This window comes from Triticum dicoccoides, chromosome 1A, assembly GCF_002162155.2.
Source record: "Triticum dicoccoides isolate Atlit2015 ecotype Zavitan chromosome 1A, WEW_v2.0, whole genome shotgun sequence".
In the NCBI taxonomy this organism is placed as follows: domain Eukaryota; kingdom Viridiplantae; phylum Streptophyta; class Magnoliopsida; order Poales; family Poaceae; genus Triticum; species Triticum dicoccoides.
In genome coordinates this window covers 154120846-154146875 of record NC_041380.1, presented here as the reverse complement: position 1 = coordinate 154146875, position 26030 = coordinate 154120846, and the positions used below count along the sequence as shown (strand labels likewise).

At 42.4% G+C, this 26030-nt stretch overlaps 1 pseudogene; it reads right to left on the bottom strand.

Moving 5' to 3' along the window:
* Positions 1 to 22351: 22351 nt before the first annotated feature.
* Positions 22352 to 22888, bottom strand: LOC119275954 (annotated as a pseudogene).
* Between the last annotated feature and the right edge of the window lie 3142 nt (positions 22889 to 26030).

Genomic DNA, 26030 nt, shown 5'->3' with positions numbered 1-26030 from the left:
GGAAGTTGCAATTATTCAGAGAACTAGAGCAGAAAGCATGTCTTCTAGGCCATCTGGTTCAAGGGGTTCAGGTGTCAAGCTCTCTAGTACACAAGCACAACCTAGGTCAAGCACAAGAGCAGGCAGTACTACTTGGAAGCCACCTAGAACTCCAAGTGCTAGAGTCAATTTTGAGCCTTCTTGCAGTCAAAGCCAAGCACAACCAGAGAAAGTGGCCGACCACATTGTGGAGGAAGCTATGCCTGATGAGGCAATATTGTCCGATGAAGAGGATGTGAAACTGTATCCTGGCTATGTCCAACCCAATAACCAGGAAGATGCAGCAGATGAGGATTATATACCAGCAGAATTTTCAGATGCGGATGATGATGAGAGGTAGGAGGAACATGACATGGGACATTTTGAAGATGATGATGAGGATAGACTTGTATTTATGTATGACAGAGAGAATCCCTCAATTGAGGAAGGTGTAGTCTTTCCCTCTGCAGTTGACTGTAGAAATGCAGTTGCAACATTCTCAATAAAGACAGAAACAGAATTTCAAATTGTCAAAAGTGATCCAACAAGGTTTACTGTGCATTGTGCATATGAAAGGTGTAAATGGAGATTGCATGCATCTTTGATGAGGAGAAGCACACTGTTTCAGGTACTATACATGTTTTCATAGTTGTAACCTCTAATAAACTAGTTCTGATTCAACCTCTAATAGTTATTTATTAATTATTGTGTTTTGTTATTCATTTCAGATCAAAGTAAATCCTTACCAGCGCAATTTTCCAAGTGGCAACTTACTGGCAAGCCATGCATCCATGCTCTATTTTTTATTACTGCTCTAAGAGGTGATGCCAATGCCATTGATCAATATGTTCATAAGTACTACTCTGTTGAGAAATTCAGAGCTACTTATGCTGACAACCTACCAGCTTTAGAGGGAAAGCAACAGTGGGACATAGTGAATCCATGATTCAAATTGTGTGCACCAGTTCAGAACAGAGCACCAGGTAGGCCAAGAAAGCAAAGGATCAGGGCTAGCAGTGAAGGAAAGGGGCTTGGTGCTAGGAAGAGAAAGTGCAAGAGGTGTGGGAGATTTGGACACATTGCCAAACACTGCAAACAATCAGTTGATGCTACATTTGGAGAGGAGGATGAACATTGGGGAGCAGAAAATGTGGATGAGACTGCAACAGAACCATTGAACAATGAGGAAGATGCAAATACTGATGGAACAGATGATGATGATGATGATGATGATGATGATAATGATGATGATGATGGAGGAGGAGTTCAGCAGCCATCTACACAAGTTGAAGCTACTGTAGTGAGGTATGTACACTTATTACATTGCATTACTGTTTCTATTTCTAGGTTTCTCAATGCCATGTCTGATTACTCAACCATCTGTCAGCCCCAGGAAAAATTACAAAAGAGCAGCTGATAGAGGGGATTCTCCAAGAGCAACTAAGAAGAAACTAGGCCATGCAGCAGTAGTTGAACCCTCTCCAGCTCCAGCTATAGAAAAGAACACCAGATCCAAGGCAAGGCTGTTACCCAACCCAGCAAGAAACACTAGGAGAAAATCAATGAAGTTCTAATTGCTCCCTGTCATGTTGAACTTAATAATGTGGTGTGCACTTGGCTCCTGAATGTGCACCGTCATGTTGTGATGTTGACCTACTTTGTTATGTTGTCGTCGTGTGATCTTGAACAACTTTGTTATGTCGTCGTCGTGTGATCTTGAACAACTTTGTTATGTCGTCGTCGTGTGATCTTGAACAACTTTGTTATGTCATCGTTGTGCAATCTTATGGCATGTTCAAGATCAATCAATGCTTTGGATCATTGATACTACTGAATTCACATAAATAACTCATAAACAAGTTCCAAACCGCATCTTCCATTACCAACTTGCAATATCCATTAGCTACAATAGTTCATCCATCATAAACCTCATCCATGAAATTTTCTCAAATCTCTGAAGACACAGAGATGGCCACAACAACAACACACAACAAGGCAATACCAAACAACAGTGTCCACACATGCAACATTTCATCTTGCTCTTTCAGTTTCTTCTTCAAAGTGCGCTTCTTCTTCGCCAGCTCTAGGTTTCACTTCTGCAAATGATGACATTCGATCCACATCTGTTAAATCTCAACATGCATCTCTTCAAAGGCAAGGGCAACGCGAGCTGGGGGAGGCGGATCAACCCAAACCAACCATTGGCACTCTTCTGGCAACTGCAATTTAGGCAAGGATCAGAGAACAACAAGGACACGTCCATATCCAAGATTAATGATCTAAATGTTACTCTTACATCAAGTGGGCACCCTAAAAACCATCTGTCGGTGCTTCCCCCTCCCCAGGCGACTCGACGGCTGGAAAAAGGCCATATCCAGCGCAGCGGTGCTTCGAGTTGTACTCCAAGCCAGTGTAGGTGTCGTCCAACAGATAAAACTCAGATGCATGCTCCACAATGCCCACCCCGTCGACCTTCTAGAAAAATGTGATATTTTCCCCCAAAATAAACAAACCCTAACCCTAGAACAGAGGAGCCGGGGGAAATCCAAAGGGAATCACCAAGCGTTGTTTACCTCTCGAGCCATGGCGGGTGCCGACGAGAACTTTGATGAGATGCCCAAGCTCGACATCGCCAGATCCACCTCCTCCCGCTTCTCCTCCTCTCGTTTTGCCGCGCCGCTGCTCTATTTTTTCACTTGAGCTCAATGAGGAAAAGTAGTAAGGGCAACCAGCGCAGGGGCAAAAATGTCCATAAACGGCCGTCAGTTATGGTCAAATGGCGCTGACCAGACGGAGCCATGACGGAAGGGCAAAAACATAAGTGCAGCAACCGTGGTTGGGCAAGACTGAGGGTTTTTTGAATTTAGCGGCAAAACAAACGGGTGTGACACAACTAAGGGCTCAAATTTAATTATCCCTTTCCTCAAGGAGGTCCTTTGCGTCACCTAGTTGAAGCATAAGTGACTCAACCAATTTCTTGGTCTTACCATGAAGGTTCTTTATGAAATAGGCCACTTCTTCCTCCTTCCCCTTGCTCCCTACATCCTCAACACAATCCAAAAGAGATGGTAGTGAGGAGTTAATCATTTTAGATGGGGGAGTCACCTTGTATCCCTTAGCCATAAGGCACATGTGGTTGTTGTCCTTCTTCTTGTTCTCATTTGGGGCGTCGAAGAGAGACTTCAATTGTGGTGGAATATGACCAATGGCAAGGGCGGCCATTCCCACCTCTTCACTTTCTTCTCCGGAAATGTACTCCTCTTGAGACTGAGAAGCAACCAACGCCTTTGGTGATGTCTTCTTCATGAAGTTCTTGGGCTTGGTGGAGAACATGTTCTTCTTCCGGATGAGTTGACCTCCATATTCTTCTCTTCTTTCATATGGGCAATCTATCACAAAGTGCTTGTCATTGCCACAATTGAAGCAAGTCCTCTTCTTCTCATATCCCTTGGAGTCCCTTCTTGAAGATCGACTTGGTGAGGTGCCTTTACCCTGGAAGTTCTTCTTTCCCCAAAATTGAGATGTAGCAAGAGCCACACACTCATGCCATTCTTTGTTCAACACTTCGGGGTCCTCTTCATCACTTGAGCTCTCTCGAACTCTACTCTTGCTAGCCTTCAAGGCAAGCTTCTTTACTCCACGAGTTGGAGTGATAATCCCGGCGGTGGCGGTCAAGGTATCCATAGTGACAAATTGTGACATCACTTGTTGTCATGGTGTCATAATCCGATCTTGCATGAATGCTCAACACCATGGCTCGATCATATGGGAGTATGGTCTTGAGAAACATGGCCTTGACCCATTCCTCGTCTAGGTCCTTGCTCCCATAGTTCTTCATGGCCACTACAAGCTTGAGGAGTCTTCTATGTAGCTTGGTTGGTGTCTCCCCCTCACGCATAGCAAAGTTGTCCACTTCATGTTGGAGCACTACTTTCTTGGATCGTTGAATGCTCGAGTTGCCCTCATGCAATGTGTCAAGAAAGTCCCATGCTTCTTTGGCGGTCTCGAAGGAGCGGACTTGATCAACATCTTCATCGGTCATTACTTTCTCAAGCATGTATTTTGGCATTGCATCAAGTTGCTCATCAATGACTTCTTGTGGCGTGAGGTTCTTAGGGTCTTGTGGCTTGAACCCATCCTCGAAAACCCTCCACAATTGTACAGAGGCACTACGAACATAAGACTCCATAGAAAGTTTCCAATTAACGTATTGATGACCCACAAGTATAGGGGATCAATCGTAGTCCTTTCGATAAGTAAGAGTGTCGAACCCAACGAGGAGCAGAAGGAAATGACAAGTGGTTTTCAGTAAGGTAATGCCTGCAAGTGCTGAAGGTAGCGGTAACAGATAGTTTTGTGATAAGATAATTTGTAACGGGTAACAAGTAACGGTAGTAGTAAAAGTGCAGCAAGGTGTCCCAATCCCTTTTGTAGCAAGGGACAAGCCTCTTATAATAGGTAAAGCGCTCCCGAGGACACATGGGAATTACTGTCAAGCTAGTTTTCATCATGTTCATATGATTCGCGTTCACTACTTTGATAGATTGGTATGTGGGTGGACCGGTGCTTGGGTGCTGCCCTTACTTGGACAAGCCTCCCACTTATTATTAACCCCCTTCGCAAGCATCCGCAACTACGAACCAAGTATTAAAACATAGTCTAACCATAGCATTAAACTAGTGGATCCAAATCAGCCCATTACAAAGCAACGCATAAACTAGGGTTTAAGTTTCTGTCACTCTAGCAACCCATCATCTACTTATTACTTCCCAATGCCTTCCTCTAGGCCCAAATAATGGTGAAGTGTCATGTAGTCGACGTTCACATAACACCACTAGAGGAGAGACAACATACAACACATCAAAATATCAAACGAATACCAAATTCACATGACTACTATTAGCAAGACTTAACCCATGTCATCAGGAACAAACATAACTACTCACAAAGCATAATTATGTTCATGATCATAGAGGTAATAATTATCATTAAGGATCTGAACATATGATCTTCCACCAAGTAAACCAACTATCATCAACTACAAGGAGTAATTAACACTACTAGCAATCTTACAGGTACCAATCGGAGTCACAAGACGGAGATTGGATACAAGAGATAAACTAGGGTTTGGAGATGAGATGGTGCTAATGAAGATGTTGATGGAGATGAGTCCCCTCCGATGAGAGGGGCGTTGGTGATGATGATGGCGGCGATTTCCCCCTCCGGGAGGGAAGTTTCCCCGGCAGGACAGCCCTGCCGGAGCTCTAGATTGGTTCTGCTCAAGTTCCGCCTCGTGGCGGCGGCGTATCTTCCCGAAATCTCTCCCTTGATTTTTTTTCTAGGACATAATGCTTCATATAGCAGAAGAGGGGAGCCAGAGGGGCAACAGGGGGCCCACAAGCCCTGTAGGCGCGCCCAGGGGGGTGGGCGCGCCTACTAGGCTTGTGGCCTCCTGGAAGCTCCCCTCTGGTATTTATTATGCCCAGTATTTTTTATATATTCCAAAATAATTCTCAGTTGAATTTCGTGGCTTTTGGAGTTGCGCAGAATAGCTATCTCCAACTTGCTCCTTTTCTAGTCCAGAATTCCAGCTGCCGGCATTCTCCCTCTTTATGTAAACCTTGTAAAATAAGAGAGAATAGGCATAAGTATTGTACCATAATGTGTAATAACATCCCATAATGCGATAAATATCAATATAAAAGCATGATGCAAAATGGATGTATCAACTCCCCCAAGCTTAGACCTCGCTTGTCCTCAAGCGGAAGCCGAGATCGATAAATATGACCACATGTTTAGAGATAGAGGTGTCGATAGAATAAAATACGGACATGCAGGCATCATGATCATCTTTAGAACAGCAATATTATCATATAATCTCTTATGCTAAAGTGACAATTCATTCACCGTGTAAAGTATGAATCAAGAACCTTATGGAGAATTAGCAACCAATAGTCTTTAGTCATTGAAGCAATTGCAATTTATCATAGCATCGGGAAGTGTCAAAAATATGAGCTTGTAAGGCAAATCCACATACTCAAACATCTTTTAGTCTTCTACAATTGCTAACACTCACGCGATACTTATGAGACCAAAGTTTCAATTGGACACAGAGAAAGATGGGGGCTTATATTTTCCTCCCAACTATTTACCTCAAGGGTAATGTCAACAATAATAAACCATGGCTACTCACTTCCAAGTTGATATATGAATATAGATCTTTCTCCAACATATGATGCTTGCCAAGATAACGGGATAAAGGAATTTGTGTTGATTACCATGACTCTTTTAGGGATAAAAAGTAAAGGTACAAGATAGGCCCTTCGCAGAGGGGAGCAGAGGTTGCCATGCGCTTTCTGGATTTGGATGTGTGGTCTCTTAGTGTGGAGGAACGTCACTTTGTATTGCCCCCTATGATAAAGAACTTTATTATGCAGTCCGTCGCTTTTATGTCTTCCTCATCACAGGTTCGTACAAAGCTTATTTTCCACACGATAATAGAGCATACATATTTAGGGAGCAATTTTTATTGCTTGCACCGATGACAACTTACTTGGAGGATCTTACTCAATCCATAGGTAGGTATGGTGGACTCTCATGGCAAAACTGGGTTGAGGGTTTATGGATGCACAAGTAGTATCTCTACTTAGTGCGGAAGTTTTGGCTGATATGAGGTGGAAGCAAGCATCACATGTTAAAGGAGCTATAATCACATAACATTGTTCGGAAACAAGCAAGCATAATTCATTATGTTGTGTTCCTTGTCCAACATAAACTTCTTAGCATGTCATATTTTAATGAGTGGTCACAATCATAAAAGATGTCCAAGTTGAGATATTTATATGTGAACCTCTCTTTCTTTACTACTTCCTATTAATTGCAACAATGACCAAGGTCTATGTTTGTCAACTCACAACAAGTTTCAATCAACATTCTTTTTGTATGTGAAGTCATCACTCTCCATAAGATCACCACATGATCTTTCATGCTTGTTCTTTTTATTATTATTTTCTTTAGATCATGGCAGGAAGCAAAGCCCTTAACTAAAAGCACACTCTTTATTATATAACTCAAGAACTCAATTACATTGGGGTAACATAAAGCAAAACTCAAGGCTAAATCATACTAAAACTTATATGCTACTAGATCACGATATTACCAAAAGGATCAAACTAAGATAACAATGAAAGGTAAAAAGATGTGATGGTGATACGATACCGGGGCAACTCCCCCAAGCTTGGCACAAGCCAAGGGGAGTGCCCATACCCATGTGTTTAATTGTCTTCTTTCGGAGGTGGTGGTGGTGGTGCGGCAATCCTCTCCTTCAGCTCGCATAAGCTAGCTTTAAGATCTAGCAGCTCCCCGAGCACACACTGAATTATGATAGTGTTCTTCTGAATTCCTTCCAAAAGGTGCTTGTTGGTTGGTCCCCATGAGCTTTCTCCTGCATTACTTTCACTCGGACGGGATATATCCCAATTGGAGGGTATGTGCATGCGAGGTGTATTTTCAACTCCATAGTTATGAATCAAATTGTGGAAGTTGTTCTGATGTAACCTGTGTAAGGGTCTCCTAGGGGAGATCCCTTCCTGTGTCTGCTGGCCTTTGCGGTTGTTGATAGTTCCCATGGCTTGATGAGGGTTTGGAATAGTGGAGATGCCAGCCAAGGTCCCCCTCTCTAGAGCCGGAGGGTGAACCTCCAGTGAATCCCCATCATCTTCCTCCATGTTTGTCTCCCCGATTTCTGATCCTTGAGATTCAATCTGCATCAACCAAGCATCGTTGTCCACGTTGTTGGAGGCGGAAGACGACATGATGCCTGACCTTCGGGATTCTGCCAGGAAACAGCTCGAAACAAAAACAGAGAATATTTGCGTGATACGAGGGTCAGACCTTTCGGGAGATTATTGAAGGAAATATGCCCTAGAGGCAATAATAAATTTATTATTTATTTCCTTATTTCATGATAAATGTTTATTATTCATGCTAGAATTGTATTAACCGGAAACATGATACATGTGTGAATACATAGACAAACAGAGTGTCACTAGTATGCCTCTACTTGACTAGCTCGTTAATCAAAGATGGTTATGTTTCCTAGCCATAGACATGAGTTGTCATTTGATTAACGGGATCACATCATTGGGAGAATGATGTGATTGACTTGACCCATTCCGTTATCTTAGCACTTGATCGTTTAGTATGTTGCTATTGCTTTCTTCATGACTTATACATGTTCCTATGACTATGAGATTATGCAACTCCCGTTTACCGGAGGAACACTTTGTGTGCTACCAAACATCACAACGTAACTGCGTGATTATAAAGGTGCTCTACAGGTGTCTCCGAAGGTACTTGTTGGGTTGGCGTATTTCGAGATTAGGATTTGTCACTCCGATTGTCGGAGAGGTATCTTTGGGCCCTCTCGGTAATACACATCACTTAAGCCTTGCAAGCATTGCAACTAATGAGTTAGTTGTGGGATGATATATTACGGAACAAGTAAAGAGACTTGCCGGTAACGAGATTGAACTAGGTATTGAGATACCGACGATTGAATCTCAGGCAAGTAACATACCGATGACAAAGTGAACAACGTATGTTGTTATGCGGTCTAACCGATAAAGATCTTCGTGGAATATGTGGGAGCCAATATGAGCATCCAGGTTCCGCTATTGGTTATTGACCGGAGACGTGTCTCGGACATGTCTACATAGTTCTCGAACCCGTAGGGTCCGCACGCTTAACATTTTGATGACAGATATATTATGAGTTTATATGTTTTGATGTACCAAAGGTTGTTCAGAGTTCCAGATGTGATCACGGACATGTCGAGGAGTCTCGAAATGGTTGAGACATGAAGATTGATATATTGGAAGCCTATGTTTGGATATCGGAAGTGTTCCGGGTGAAATCGGGATTTTACCGGAGTACCGAGAGGTTATTGGAACCACCCGTGAGCTTAGTGGGCCATAGTGGGCCTTAGTGGAAGAGAGGAGAGGCGGACAGGGCAAGGGCCGCGCGCCCCTCCCCCCTAGTTCGAATAGGACAAGGAGAGGGGGGCGGCGCCCCCCCCCCTTCCTTCCTCTCCTCCACCTCTTTCCCCCCAAGTCCTAATCCAACTAGGAAAAGGGAGGGAGTCCTACTCCCGGTGGGAGTAGGACTCCTCCTGGCACGCCCCCTCTCCTGGTCGGCCGCACCCCCCTTGCTCTTTTATATACGTGGGCAGGGGGCACCCTAGAGACACAACAATTGATCGTTTGATCTTTTAGCCGTGTGCGGTGCCCCCTCCACCATAGTCCACCTCGATAATACTGTAGCATTGCTTAGGCGAAGCCCTGCATCGGTAGAACATCATCATCGTCACCACGCCTTCGTGCTGACGAAACTCTCCCTCAAAACTCGGCTGGATCAGAGTTCGAGGGACGTCATCAGGCTGAACGTGTGCTGAACTCGGAGGTGACGTACGTTAGGTACTTGATCGGTCGGATCATGAAGACGTACAACTACATCAACCGCGTTGTGCTAACACTCTCCCCTCTCGTTGCTATGCTTCACCATGATCTTGCGTGTGCGTAGGAATTTTTTTGAAATTACTATGTTTCCCAACAGTGGCATCCGAGCCTGGTTTTATGCGTAGATGTCATATGCACGAGTAGAACACAAGTGAGTTGTGGGCGATATAAGTCATACTTCTTACCAGCATGTCATACTTTGGTTCGGCGGTATTGTTGGATGAAGCAGCCTGGACCGACATTATGCGTACGCTTACGCGAGACTGGTTCTACCGACGTGCTCTACACATAGGTGGCTGGCGGGTGTTAGTTTCTCCAACTTTAGTTGAACCGAGTGTGGCTACGCCCGGTGCTTGCGAAGGTTAAAACAGCACCAACTTGACAAACTATCGTTGTGGTTTTGATGCGTAGGTAAGAACGGTTCTTGCTCAGCCCGTAGCAGCCACGTAAAACTTGCAACAACAAAGTAGAGGACGTCTAACTTGTTTTTGCAGGGCATGTTGTGATGTGATATGGTCAAGACGTGATGAGATATAAGTTGTTGTATGAGATGATCATGTTTTGTAACCGAGTTATCGGCAACTGGCAGGAGCCATATGGTTTTCGCTTTATTGTATGCAATGCAATCGCCCTGTAATGCTTTACTTTATCACTAAGCGGTAGAGATAGTCATAGAAGCATAAGATTGGTGAGACGACAACGATGCTACGATGGAGATCAAGGTGTCGCGCCGGTGACGTTGGTGATCATGACGGTGCTTCGGAGATGGAGATCACAAGCACAAGATGATGATGGCCATATCATATCACTTATATTGATTGCATGTGATGTTTATCTTTTATGCATCTTATCTTGCTTTGATTGACGGTGGCATTATAAGATGATCCCTCACTAAATTATCAAAGTATAAGTGTTCTCCCTGAGTATGCACCATTGCGAAAGTTCTTCATGCTGAGACACCACGTGATGATCGGGGTGATAGGCTCTACGTTCAAATACAACGGGTGCAAAATAGTTGCACACGCGGGATACTCAGGTTAAACTTGACGAGCCTAGCATATAACAGATATGGCCTCGGAACACGGAGACCGAAAGGTCGAGCGTGAATCATATAGTAGATATGATCAACATAGTGATGTTCACCGTTGAAACTACTCCATCTCACGTGATGATCGAACATGGTTTAGTTAATATGGATCACGTGATCACTTAGAGGATTAGAGGGGTGTCTATCTAAGTGGGAGTTCTTAAGTAATATGATTAATTGAACTTTAATTTATCATGAACTTAGTCCTGGTAGTATTAGCATATCTATGTTGTAGATCAATAGCTCGCATTTAGCTCCCCTGTTTTATTTTGATATGTTCCTAGAGAAAACTGAGTTGAAAGATGTTAGTAGCAATGATGTGGATTGGATCCGTGATCTAAGGATTATCCTCATTGCTGCACAGAAGAATTATGTCCTTGATGCACCGCTAGGTGACAGAACTATTGCAGGAGTAGATGCAGACGGTATGAATGTTTTGACAAAAGATCGGTATGATGACTACTTGATAGTTTAGTGCACCATGCTTAACGGCTTAGAATCGGGACTTCAAAGACATTTTGAACGTCATGGACCATATGAGATGTTCCAGGAGTTGAAGTTAATATTTCAAGCAAATACCCGAGTTGAGAGGTATGAAGTCTCCAACAAGTTCTATAGCTAAAAGATGGAGGAGAATAGCTCAAGCAGTGAGCATGTGCTCAGATTGTCTGGGTACTACAATCACTTGAATCAGGTGGGAGTTAATCTTCCAGATAAGATAGTGATTGGCAGAGTTCTCTAGTCACTATTACCAAGTTACTAGAACTTCGTGATGAACTATAATATGCTAGGGATAACAGAAATGATTCCCAAGCTCTTCGTGATGCTGAAATCGACGAAGGTAGAAATCAAGAAAAACATCAAGTGTTGATGGTTGAAAAGACCATTAGTTTCAAGTAAAGGGCAAAGGGAAGAAGGGGAACTTCAAGTAGAACGGCAAGCGAGTTGCTGCTCAAGTGAAGAAGCCCAAGTCTGGACCTAAGCCTGAGACTAAGTGCTTCTACTGCAAAGGGACTGGTCACTAGAAGCGGAACTGCCCCAAGTATTTGGTGGATAAGAAGGATGGCAAAGTGAACAAAGCTATATTTGATATACATGTTATTGATGTGTACTTTACTAGTGTTTATAGGAACCCCTTGGTATTTGATACTGGTTCAGTTACTAAGAGTAGTAACTCGAAACGGGAGTTGCAGAATGAACAGAGACTAGTTAAGGGTGAAGTGACGATGTGTATTGGAAGTGGTTCCAAGATTGATATGATCATCATCGCACACTCCCTATACTTTCGGGATTAGTGTTGAACCTAAAGTAAATGTTATTTAGTGTTTGCGTTGAGCATGAATATGCTTGGATCATGTTTATTGCAATACGGTTATTCATGTAAGTTAGAGAATAATTGTTGTTCTGTTTACATGACTAAAACCTTCTATGGTCATACACCCAATGAAAATGGTTTGTTGGATCTCGATCATGGTGATACACATTTTCATAATATTGAAGCCAAAAGATGCAAAGTTAATAATGATAGTGCAACTTATTTGTGGCACTGCCATTTAGGTCATATTGGTGTAAAGCGCATGAAGAAACTCCATATTGATGGACTTTTGGAATCACTTGATTATGAATCACTTGATGCTTGCAAACCATGCCTCATGGGCAAGATGACTAAGACTCCATTCTCTAGAACAATGGAGCGAGCAACTGACTTATTGGAAATAATACATACTGATGTATGCGGTCCGATGAGTGTTAAGGCTCACGGCAAGTATCGTTATTTTCTGACCTTCACAGATGATTTGAGCAGATATGGGTATATCTACTTGATGAAACACAAGTCTGAAACATTTGAAAAGTTCAAAGAATTTCAGAGTGAAGTGGAGAATCATCGTAACAAGAAAATGAAAGTTTCTACGATATGATCGCAGAGGTGAAATATTTGAGTTACGAGTTTGGCCTTCAGTTAAAACAATGTGAAATAGTTTCACTACTCACGCCACCTGGAACACCACAGTGTAATGGTGTGTTCGAACATCATAACCGTAATTTATTGGATATAGTGCAATCTATGATGTTTCTTACCAATTTACCACTATAGTTTTGGGATTGTGCATTAGAGACAGCTGCATTCACGTTAAAAAGGGCACAATCTAAATCCGTTGAGACGACACCGTATGAACTGTGGTTTGGCAAGAAACCAAAGTTGTCATTTCTTAAAGTTTGGGGTTGCGATGCTTATGTGAAAAGTTTCATCCTGATAAGCTCAAACCCAAATCGGAAAAGTGTGTCTTCATAGGATACCCAAAAGTTACTGTTGGGTACACCTTCTATCACAGATCCGAAGGCAAGATATTCGTTGCTAAGAATGGATCCTTTCTAGAGAAGGAGTTTCTCTCGAAAGAAGTGAGTGGGAGGAAAGTAGAACTTGATGAGGTAACTGTACCTGCTCCCTTATTGTAAAGTAGTTCATCACAGAAATCTGTTCCTATGACTCCTACACCAATTAGTGAGGAAGCTAATGATGATGATCATGTAACTTCAGATCAAGTTACTACCGAACCTCGTAGGTCAACAAGAATGAAATCCGCACGAGAGTGGTACGGTAATCCAGTTCCGGAGGTCATGTTACTTGAACATGACGAACCTACGAACTATGAGGAAGCAATGATGAGCCCAGATTCCGCAAAATGGCTTGAGGCCATGAAATCTGAGATGGGATCCATGTATGAGAACAAAGTATGGACTTTGGTTGACTTGCCTGGTGATCGGCAAGCCATAGAAAATAAATGGATCTTCAAGAGGAAGACGGACGCTGATAGTAGTGTTACTATCTACAAAGCTAGACTTGTCGGAAAAAGGTTTTTGACAAAGTTTAAGGTGTTGACTACGATGAGATTTTCTCACTTGTAGTGATGCTTAAGTCTGTCCGAATCATGTTAGAAAATTGCCACATTTTATGAAATCTGGCAAATGGATGTCGAAACTACATTCCTTAATGGATTTCTTAAAGAAGAGTTGTATATGATGCAACCAAAAGTTTTTGTCAATCCTAAAGGTGCTAACAAAATATGCAAGCTCCAGCGATCCATCTATGGACTGGTGCAAGCATCTCGAAGTTGGAATATACGCTTTGATAAGTTGATCAAATCATATAGTTTTATACAGACTTGCGGTGAAGCCTGTATTTTACAAGAAAGTGAGTGGGAGCACTACAACATTTCTGATAAGTATATGTGAATGACATATTGTTGATCGGAAATAATGTAGAATTATTCTGCAAAGCATAAAGGAGTTTTTCAAAGAAGGACCTTAGTGAAACTGCTTACATATTGAGCATCAAGATCTATAGAGATAGATCAACACGCTTGATAAGTTTTTTCAATGAGTACATACCTTGAATAGATTTTGAAGTAGTTCAAAATGGAACAGTCAAAGAAAGAGTTTCTTGCCTGTGTTACAAGGTGTGAAATTGAGTAAGACTCAAAGCCCGACCACGGCAGAAGATAGAAAGAGAATGAAAGTCATTCCCTATGCCTCGGCCATAGGTTCTATAAAGTATGCCATTCTGTATACCAGATCTATTGTATACCCTACACTGATTTTGGCAAGGGAGTACAATAGTGATCTAGGAGTAGATCACTAGACAGCGGTCAAAATTATCCTTAGTGGAATAAGGATATGTTTCTCGATTATGGAAGTGACAAAAGGTTCGTCGTAAAGGGTTATGTCGATGCAAGTTTTGACACTGATCCAGACGACTCTAAGTCTCAATCTGGATACATATTGGAAGTGGGAACAATTAGCTAGAGTAGCTCTATGCAGAGCATTGCTGACATAGAAATTTGCAAAATACACACGGATCTGAATGTGGCAGACCCATTGACTAAACTTCTCTCACAAGCAAAACATGATCACACCTTAGTACTCTTTGGGTGTTAATCACATAGCAATGTGAACTAGATTATTGACTCTAGTAAACCCTTTGGGTGTTGGTCACATGACGATGTGAACTATGGGTGTTAATCACATGGTGATGTGAACCGTTGGTGTTAAATCACATGGCAATGTGAACTAGATTATTGACTCTAGTGCAAGTGGGAGACTGAAGGAAATATGCCCTAGAGGCAATAATAAAGTTATTATTTATTTCCTTGTTTCATGATAAATGTTTATTATTCATGCTAGAATTGTATTAACCGGAACCATGATACATGTGTGAATACATAGACAAGCAGAGTGTCACTAGTATGCCTCTACTTGACTAGCTCGTTAATCAAAGATGGTTATGTTTCCTAGCCATAGACATGAGTTGTCATTTGATTAACGGGATCACATCATTAGGAGAATGATGTGATTGACTTGGCCCATTCCGTTAGCTTAGCACTTGATCGTTTAGTATGTTGCTATTACTTTCTTCATGACTTATACATGTTCCTATGACTATGAGATTATGCAACTCCCGTTTACTGGAGGAACACTTTGTGTGCTACCAAACGTCACAACGTAACTGGGTGATTATAAAGGTGCTCTACAGGTGTCTCCGAAGGTACTTGTTGGGTTGGCGTATTTCGAGATTAGGATTTGTCACTCTGATTGTCGGAGAGGTATCTCTGGGCCCTCTCAATAATACACATCACTTAAGCCTTGCAAGCATTGCAACTAATGAGTTAGTTGCGGGATGATGTATTACGGAACGAGTAAATAGACTTGTCGGTTACAAGATTGAACTAGGTATTGAGATACCGACGATCGAATCTCGGGCAAATAACATACCGATGACAAAGGGAACAACATATGTTGTTATGCGGTCTGACCGATAAAGATCTTCGTATGTGGGAGCCAATATGAGCATCCAGGTTCCGCTATTGGTTATTGACCGGAGACGTGTCTCGGTCATGTCTACATAGTTCTCGAACCCGTAGGGTTCGCACGCTTAATGTTTCGATGACAGTTATATTATGAGTTTGTATGTTTTGATGTACCAAAGGTTGTTCGGAGTCTCGGATGTGATCACGGACATGACGAGGAGTCTCGAAATGGTCGAGACATGAAGATTGATATATTGGAAGCCTATATTTGGATATCGGAAGTGTTCCGGGAGAAATTGGGATTTTATCGGAGTACCGAGAGGTTACCGGAACCCTCCGGGAGCCTAATGGGCCATAGTGGGCCTTAGTGGAAGAGAGGAGAGGCAGCCAGGGCAAGGGCCGTGCGCCCCTCCCCCCTAGTCCGAATAGGACAAGGAGAGGGGGGCGGCGCTCCCCCTTTCTTTCCTCTCCTCCACCTCTCCCCCCCATGTCCTAATCCAACTAGGAAAAGGGAGGGAGTCCTACTCCTAGTGGGAGTAGGACTCCTCCTGGCGCGCCCTCTCTCCTGGCCGGCCGCACCCCCCTTGCTCCTTTATATACGGGGGCAGGGGGCAACCTAGAAACACAAAAATTGATCGTTTGATCTTTTAGCCGTGTGTGGTGCCCCCCTCCACCATAGTCCACCTAGATAATACTGTAGCAGTGCTTAGGCGAAGCCCTGCATCGGTAGAACATCATCATCGTCACCACGCCGTCGTGCTGACGAAACTCTCCCTCAACACTTGGATAGATCGGAGTTCAAGGGACGTCATCAGGCTGAACGTGTGCTGAACTCGGAGGTGACGTACGTTCGGTACTTGATCTGTCGGATCGTGAAGATGTACGACTACATCAACCGTGTTGTGCTAACGCTTCCGCTTTCGGTCTACGAGGGTACATAGACAACACTCTCCCCTCTCGTTGCTATGCATCACCATGATCTTGCGTGTGCGTAGGATTTTTTTTGAAATTACTACGTTTCCAACAATTATATAATAAATTTTTACCGACCATGAAGAGTATACCACAAGAAAATGGAGTCCAGGAGGTACACAAGGTGCTCACAAGCCCCCCAGGCGCACCCAGGGGGTAGGGGCGTGCCTGGCAGGCTTGTCACCTCCTCGTGCACTTCTTGGACTACTTTTAATTTTTCTATTTTTCTACATATTACAAAACGGATAAAATTTGCTATTGGAAAAGTTTTGGAGTCTGTTTACTTACCGTAACTCATACCTCTTTGTTTTCGGAGTCTGAAACGGGCTGGTAAATATCCCTTATGTACACCTCCGGGGTTATGACATTAATAATATTACTTTCAACATTTATAGGAGTACCTAAGATATAAATGCTTGATTCTTTGCCCATTCACAACTCTCGGAAAGGTTCCTTCTGCGTTGTTGATTTTGATGGCAACGGAACGATATACTTCCTCGACAATGTAAGGACCTTCCCATTTGGAGAGAAGTTTGCCTGCAAAAAATCTTAAACAAGAATTGTATAGCAAAACATAATCACCTACATTGAACTCATGTTTTTGTATCCTTTTATCATGCCATCTCTTAACTTTTTCTTTAAACAACTTGGCATTCTCATATGCCTGAGTTCTCCATTCATCAAGAGAGCTAATATCAAATAACCTCTTCTCACCAGCAAGTTTAAAGTCATAGTTGAGCTCTTTGATTGCCCAATAGGCCTTATGCTCTAGCTCAAGAGGTAAATGACATGCTTTTCCATAAACCATTTTATAAGGAGACATGCCCATGGGATTCTTTAAGCAGTTCTATAAGCCCATAGTGCATCATCAAGTTTTTTAGACCAATTCTTTCTAGACCTATTAACAGTCTTTTGCAAAATTAATTTAATCTCTCTATTACTTAACTCTACTTGACCACTAGACTGAGGATGATAGGGAGATGCAATTCTATGGTTGACATCATACTTAGCAAGCATTTTACGGAAAACACCATGAATAAAATGTGAACCACCATCAGTCATTAAATATCTAGGGACTCCAAATCTAGGGAAAATAACTTCTTTAGCATCTTAATAGAGGTGTTATGATCAGCACTACTAGTTGGAATAACTTCTACCCACTTAGTAACATAATCAACAGCAACTAAAATATGAGTATACCCGTTGGACTTTGGAAAAGGTCCCATATAATTAAAACCCCAAACATCAAATGGTTTAATAACAAGTGAATAATTCATAGGCATTTCCTGACGTTTACTAATATTACCTATTCTTTGACGTTCATCACAAGACAAGACAAACTTACGAGCATCCTTGAAGAGAGTAGGCTAATAAAAACCGGATTGCAATACCTTATGTGCAGTTCTATCTCCAGCATGGTGTCCTCCGAATGCCTCGGAGTGGCATTTCTGTAGGATATGTCCCTGTTCATGCTCAGGTACACAACGTCTAATAACACCATCTACTCCTTCTTTATAAAGGTGAGAATCATCCCAAAAGTAATGTCTCAAATCATAGAAGAACTTTTTCTTTTGTTGGTAAGTGAAACTAGGTGGTATATATTTAGCAACAATATAATTAGCATAGTCAGCATACCAAGGTGTATTACGTGAAGTACTGATGAGATTCAATTGCTCATCAGGGAAACTATCATCAATAGGTAGTGGGTCATCAAGAACATTCTCTACACTAGACAAGTTATCTGCTCCAGGGTTCTCGGCACCCTTTCTATCAACAATATGCAAATCAAATTCTTGTAGCAGGAGAACCCATCTAATAAGTCTAGGTTTAGCATCTTTCTTTTCCATGAGATATTTAATAGCAGCATGATCAGTGTGAATAGTAAATTTGGAATCAACAATATAAGATCTAAACTTATCACATGCAAACACAACTGCTAAAAATTCTTTTTCAGTGGTAGCATAATTTGTTTGGGCACTGTCTAAAGTTTTACTAGCATAATGAATAACATTTAATTTCTTATCAACTCTTTTTCCCAGAACAGCACCAACAGCATAGTCACTAGCATCACACATAATTTCAAAAGGTAGGTTCCAATCAGGTGGTTGAACAATAGGTGCAGTTATCAAGGCCTTCTTAAGTATTTCAAATGCTTCTACACAATCATCATCAAAAACAAAAGGTATATCTTTTTGCAAGAGATTTGTGAGAGGCCTAGAAATCTTAGAGAAGTCTTTAATAAACCTTCTATAGAAGCCGGCATGACCAAGAAAACTTCTTATACCTTTCACGTCTGAAGGGCACGTCATCTTCTCAATAGCATCAACCTTAGCCTTATCAACTTCAATACCTCTCTCAGAAATTTTATGTCCCAAGACAATGCCTTCATTAACCATAAAGTGGCACTTCTCCCAATTCAAGACAAGATTAGTTTCTTCACATCTCTGCAAAACTCGATCGAGGTTGCTTAAGCAATCATCAAAAGAAGACCCATAAACGGAGAAATCATCCATGAAAACCTCAACAATCTTTTCACAAAAGTCAGAGAATATAGCCATCATACATCTTTGAAAGGTAGCAGGTGCATTACATAAACCAAAAGGCATACGTCTATAAGCAAAGGTACCGAAAGGACAAGTAAAAGTGGTTTTCTTCTGATCAGGTTGTGCAACAGGTATTTGGGAGAAACCAGAATAACCATCTAGAAAGCAAAAGTGTGTGTGTGTTTAGATAATCTTTCTAGCATTTGATCGATAAAAGGTAGAGGGTAATGATCTTTCTTAGTAGCTTTATTTAATTTCCTAAAATCAATTACCATCTATAGATAGTAACAATTCTTTGTGGAATCAATTCATCTTTATCATTAGGAACAATGGTAATACCTCCCTTCTTAGGGACACAATGTACTGTACTTACCCAATCACTATGAGCAACAGGATAAATAATACCTGCTTCCAGGAGCTTTAATATTTCTTTTCTTACCACCTCTTTCATTTCAGGATTCAATCTCCATTGGTGATCGGTAACTGGTTTGGAATCAGGATCAGTTTTAATTTTGTGCTGACATAGAGTGGGACTAATGCCCTTAAGGTCATCAAGAGTATATCCAATAGCAGCACGGTGCTTCCTCGGAGTTTTCAATAATTTCTTTTCTTCATGCTCTGAAAGGTTAGCACTAATAATAACATGGTATATTTCTTTTTCATCAAGATAAGCATACTTAAGAGTATCAGGTAATGGTTTAAGCTCAAACACGGGATCACCTTTAGGTGGAGGTGGATCCCCAAGTAACTCAACAGGCAAATTATTCTTAAGGATAGGCTGTTGATCAAAGAAGATTCTATCTATTTCATTTCTTTCATTCACATGCATATCATTCTCATGCTCAAGTAAATATTGTTCTAACGGATCAGTAGGAGGCACAACAATAGAATCAAGACCAATAATTTCATCCTTACTACGCAATTCTTTATCATGAGGTTGTCTACCAAACTTTGAGAAATTAAATTCATGTGACACACCTCCAAAACCAACAGTAACAGTTTGCTTCTCACAATCTATTTGAGCATTAACAGTATTGAGGAAAGGTCTACCAAATATGATGGGACAAAAGCTATCTTGTGTGGTAGCAAGAACAAGGAAATCAGTAGGGTACTTGTTTTTTCCACACAAGACTTCAACATCTCTAATAATTCCCACAGGGCAAATGGTATCTCTATTAGCAAGCTTAATAGTAACATCGATAAATTCCATCTCAACAGGTGCAATCTCATCTTTAATTTCATCATACAAAGTTTTAGGTATTGCACTAATACTAGCACCCACATCACATAAGCCATGATAACAATGATCTCCTATCTTAACAGAAACAATAGGCTTGCCAACAACAGGTCCATGTTTATCGTTAACATGAGGTTTAGAAATTCTAGCAGCAGTTTCACAGAATTGAACAACATGCCAATCAATATTATCGGCCAAGAGATCTTTAACAATGGAAATACTAGGCTCAACTTTAATTTGTTCAGGGGGTGTAGGTGTTCTAATGTAGCCCTTACATACCACGGTTGAAGCTTTAGCATGATTCTTCATTCTAACAGGGAAAGGTGGTCTCTCAATATAAGTAGTAGGAATAATGGAATCATTATAAGCAATAATTTTCTCTTCAACCGGAATGGGTTTAACTACATTAAATTCTATCGGAGGATGATATTTAAACCACTTCTCCTTAGGGAGATCAATATGAGTAGCAAATGATTCACATAAAGAAGCTACTATCTCAGAGTCAAGTCCATGTTTAGCGCTAAAATCACGAAAGATGTCTGTTTCTACGAAGGATTTAACGCAATCAAACTTGAGATTCATAACTGACTCCTTACCTTCATCAGACTCCCAATCTTCAGAGTTCCGTTTAATTCTTTCCAATAAATCCCAACGCAAGTCAATATCTTTCTTCATAAAAGAACCGGTACAAGAAGTATCAAGCATGGTGCGATTGTTGTGAGAAAGTCGAGCATAAAAGTTCTGAATAATAATTTCTCTCGAGAGCTCATGATTGGGGCATGAATATAACATTGACTTAAGCCTCCCCCAAGCTTGAGCTATACTTTCTCTATCACGAGGCCAAAAATTATAGATATAATTCCGATCACGATGAACCAAATGCATAGGATAAAACTTTTGATGAAATTCCAATTTCAATCGGTTGTAGTTCCATGATAAGGGAAAGACCTTCTTCTTGACCTCATCCTCGGGCAAACCTGCAAGCTTAAACTCATCCTAGGGCAAACCTGCAGCTTAAATAAACCACAAACTTCATCTACATAGATTAGATGCAAGTCAGGATGTGATGTTCCATCTCCAGTAAAAGGATTGGCCAGTAGTTTCTCTATCATACCCGAAGGGATCTCATAATAAATATTTTCAATAGGTGCAATAGGTTGAGGAGCAACTCTTTGTGCCTCGGGTCGGGGTGAAGATACCCCGAACAAGCCCCTCAAAGGATTAGTTTCCATAGCAACAAGTAACAAAAAATTTCAGCACACTGTATAGATGTTTCCTTACCAAATTCCACTCACCAAAGGCGCTTCACTCCCCGGCAACGGCGCCAGAAAAGAGTCTTGATGACCCACAAGTATAGGGGATCAATCGTAGTCCTTTTGATAAGTAAGAGTGCCGAACTCAACGAGGAGCAGAAGGAAATGACAAGTGGTTTTCAGTAAGGTAATGCCTGCAAGTGCTAAAGGTAGCGATAACAGATAGTTTTGTGATAAGATAATTGGTAACGGGTAACAAGTAACTGTAGTAGTAAAAGTGCAGCAAGGTGGCCCAATCCCTTTTGTAGCAAGGGACAAGCCGAAACGAACTCTTATAATAGGTAAAGCGCTCCCGAGGACACATCGGAATTACTGTCAAGCTAGTTTTCATCATGTTCATATGATTCACGTTCGCTACTTTGATAGATTGGTATGTGGGTGGACTGGTGCTTGGGTGCTGCCCTTACTTGGACAAGCCACCCACTTATTATTAACCCCCTTCGCAAGCATCCGCAACTACGAACCAAGTATTAAAACATAGTCTAACCATAGCATTAAACTAGTGGATCCAAATCAGCCCCTTACGAAGCAACGCATAAACTAGGGTTTAAGCTTCTGTCACTCTAGCAACCCATCATCTACTTATTACTTCCCAATGCCTTCCTCTAGGCCCAAATAATGGTGAAGTGTCATGTAGTCGACGTTCACATAACACCACTAGAGGAGAGACAACATACAACACATCAAAATATCGAACGAATACCAAATTCACATGACTACTATTAGCAAGACTTAACCCATGTCCTTAGAAACAAACATAACTACTCACAAAGCATAATTATGTTCATGATCAGAGAGGTAATAATTATCATTAAGTATCTGAACATATGATCTTCCACCAATTAAACCAACTAGCATCAACTACAAGGAGTAACTAACACTACTATCAACCTTACAGGTACCAATCGGAGTCGCGAGACGGAGATTGGATACAAGAGATGAACTAGGGTTTGGAGATGAGATGGTGCTGATGAAGATGTTGATGGAGATGAGTCCCCTCCGATGAGAGGAGCGTTGGTGATGACGATGGCGATGATTTCCCCCTCCGGGAGGGAAGTTTCCCCGGCAGGACAGCCCTGCCGGAGCTCTAGAATGGTTCTGCTCAAGTTCCGCCTCGTGGCGGCGGCGTATCTTCCCGAAAGCTCTCCCTTGATTTTTTTCCAGGATATAACGCTTCATATAGCAGAAGAGGGGAGCCAGAGGGGCAACAGGGGGCCCACAAGCCCTGTAGGCACGCCCAGGGGGTGGGGCGCGCCTACCAGGCTTGTGGCCTCCTGGCAGCTCCCCTCTGGTATTTCTTCTGCCCAGTATTTTTTATATATTCCAAAATAATTGAATTTCGTGGCTTTTGGAGTTGCGCAGAATAGCTATCTCCAACTTGCTCCTTTTCCAGTCCAGAATTCCAGCTGCCGGCATTCTCCCTCTTTATGTAAACCTTGTAAAATAAGAGAGAATATGCATAAGTATTGTACCATAATGTGTAATAACAGCCCATAATGCGATAAATATCAATATAAAAGCATGATGCAAAATGGACGTATCACGTATCTAGTGGAATCAAGCTTGGGAGGAGGACTATGAGGAGTATTAATATGAGGGTGAGTGGGTTGATGCACATAGTTAAAAGGCATATCATTGTAAGAAGAAGGTGTTCCTTAAGGGAGTGTGTTCTTATTCTTAGATGGGTCCTCCACATTATCTACCACCACTTCGGAAGGGACGGTAGATGATGAGGTAGCATTTTTAGCAAGTTAAGCATCCATCATGGTGGCAACGTTAGCCATGAGATTTACTTCCATTTGTTTAAGGAATTTCATCATGACTCCCATTGTGACCGGAGCCTCCTCCATGATGGTTGTGTTTGTGTTTAGAGGAAGTCCGAGACCCGGATCAATCGGAGTCCCGTCATCACTTAACTTAGGATGTTCTTCCCCTCCAAATATCCTTGTCTTTAGGCGGTGAAGCCTTGATCAAAGAGACCTTGCTCTGATACCAATTCAAAGGATCGAGTAGGTTATCTAGAGGGGGGGCTGAATAGGCAACTACAAATTTTTCTTTTCTTTTAACAAATTAGGGATTTGCTCAAAATATAAGTTCTCTAGAAAGTGCAACTATGTGAACAATCCTATATGATGAGCAAGATACAAGCTAGCACAAGATACGATAAGTAAGCTAGCTAAACAAGTAAAGGCAAGGTAAAAGATAACAACACGGTGACACAGAGATTTATCCTGAAGTTCACTTCCCAAAGGAAGCTACTCTCCGTTGGAGCGGTGTAGAGTCACAAAGTGATCACCGAATAGGCGTCAATGCCACGCCGTATCTCCTTCGTGTCCTCACCAACGTGATATGACACGAACCACTATGTTGCCTTTGAGGTAGACAAACAAACCTTTACAAGGATCAGGCACACTCCATAACTCAATTGGAGGCTCTCACCAAATTCCCGCGGCTTCCAAAGCCACAAGAATCACAAGGTCGAGGGGGACACTCCACAACTCAATTGAAGGCTCCTCAACTAGTCTCCACGGCTACCAAAACCACGGGGACGACCATGAACCGTCTAGGGCTCCTAAGTACCCAAGAGTAACAAGAACTCAATGGAATGGAGGGGGAAATTGGATTCCTTCGGTGAAAGTGTAGATCAAGGTCAACTCCCTCAAATCCTAGAAGGATAGAGTGTTTGAGTGGGTAGGGAGAGAGTTCTTGGTGATTTGAGCTTGCAACAATGGTAGGGGAAATATTTCTGGTCGTGGTAGTGTGTTTGTGGAAGAAGGGGTGACTTATATAGGTCCATTGAAAAACTAGCCGTTTTTTCCAGGAAATACACATCCAGAATGGATTCGGAATTCATCTGGAATTTCGGACGCTCAGAATAATCCGAATCCCAGCTCACTGGTCTCCGGATGGAAAACAGGGAGTGGAGACTCATTTCAGAACCATTCCGGAGTGAGTTCGGAAATTCTGACTCGGCCGGAATTCTGAGTGAATTTCGAACCACTCGGAATTAGTGCATTTTGCGAGTTTTCTGTGGTAGATCAAATTTCTGTCAACTTCCCCAATGATTGTAGGAATGTGGAAAGGTGTAGACGTGATTTGTGAAGGTGCAACATTTCCCAAACCATTCCAAAGAGACGTCCCTCTTAATAGTACGGCTTTCCTATGACTCAAATAAACGAGTAAAATTAGGGGCCACCGTCTTCAAGCTTTTTCCTTTCTCTGAGGGGTCATCCAACAATGTGCAATGCTTCTATGTTTCCTAAAACACTTGAGTACACAGTGAGATCATTTAATCATGTTGTTAACAAACACCAAAATATACTTAGGAGAAATATGTCCTTACATATGGCTCCCCTTGTGTCGAATCAACAAATTTGGGTTTTACTTCTCTCGAAGACTATTGCGATCCCCTACACTTGTGGGTCATCAGCCCACTCGGGATAATCGTTGAACAAGGAAAGCAAGAAGTCCAAGCCGGACCCAAACAAGGAAAACTTACCGTACAAGGCAAGAAGAAATAGAGATAGACCCCAACTCTTACTTGTAACTGACCTAGGGCACCCGGGACCCAGCCTAGTATATAAAGGCACGGGAGGGGCCTCTCTAGACACCGAACGCACAATCCACCGTAGTCCCCCATAGCCATCATCAACCTCGTGCCAAGTCGCATCTCGCCTTTGTAATCATCTCCATCAATACGATCAAACAAGCAGCGGTAGGTCTTTACCTCGTACGAGGGGCCGAACCTGGGTAAATCTCGGTCCCTGTCTTGCCTGATAACCGTCGAGTCCACCGGCATCGTACGTTTGCTCCCCTATATAGAAAATCCTAGCTACTCAAGCATGGGATTTGTCATTTGCCCCCGAGCTTTGCGCCGGATCCATGGCGGCGGCGGCAGCTGCGACCGCGCGGACGGGATACGCCACCCCCAGGTACGAAACGAGGTGGAAACGAACTGGCGGGAGGCGGCGACTCTTTTCTGCTGCAGGGAAGCGGGGGCGGGAAGCGGCAGCGAGATTCGGTAGCGGAGAGAGGCGGGGAAAAGAAGAACTCGCGCGCGGTGAAACCTCAACATTAGTGTCAAAAAATGGCCACCAAAACTGAACAGATTGGGCACAGGCGGGGATTTTCTTGCTCACCGGATTTTTTTTCCGATTGGGGGCTTATTCGGGATCTGATCTTTCCATTTCGTTCCGGGCAAAAAAAATAGTTATTTTTCGAGCCGGGGCTTATCCAGTTCCGGTAGAGATGCTTTTAGGCCTTCTTGGGCCTTTTTCCGTCGAGGGCCTTATTCCGTTGAATGTTTCGTCCGAGTCCCTACGTAACAGATTTCCCTTTCCCTTACAAAAAAATAACCCTAACAGATTCCCCATATTCTACCTCAAACACATAGCAAGCCCTAATTTGCAGATGGGAAACGTTTGGGGCCGAGGCACCGGCCGAAGCTTCGGCCGGTCCAGTCCACGCGCGCGCAATGCGACCCACTCGCGAGCAACCACGTGGCGCGATGGACCCGAGACGACTAGTCCTCCTCCCTTTT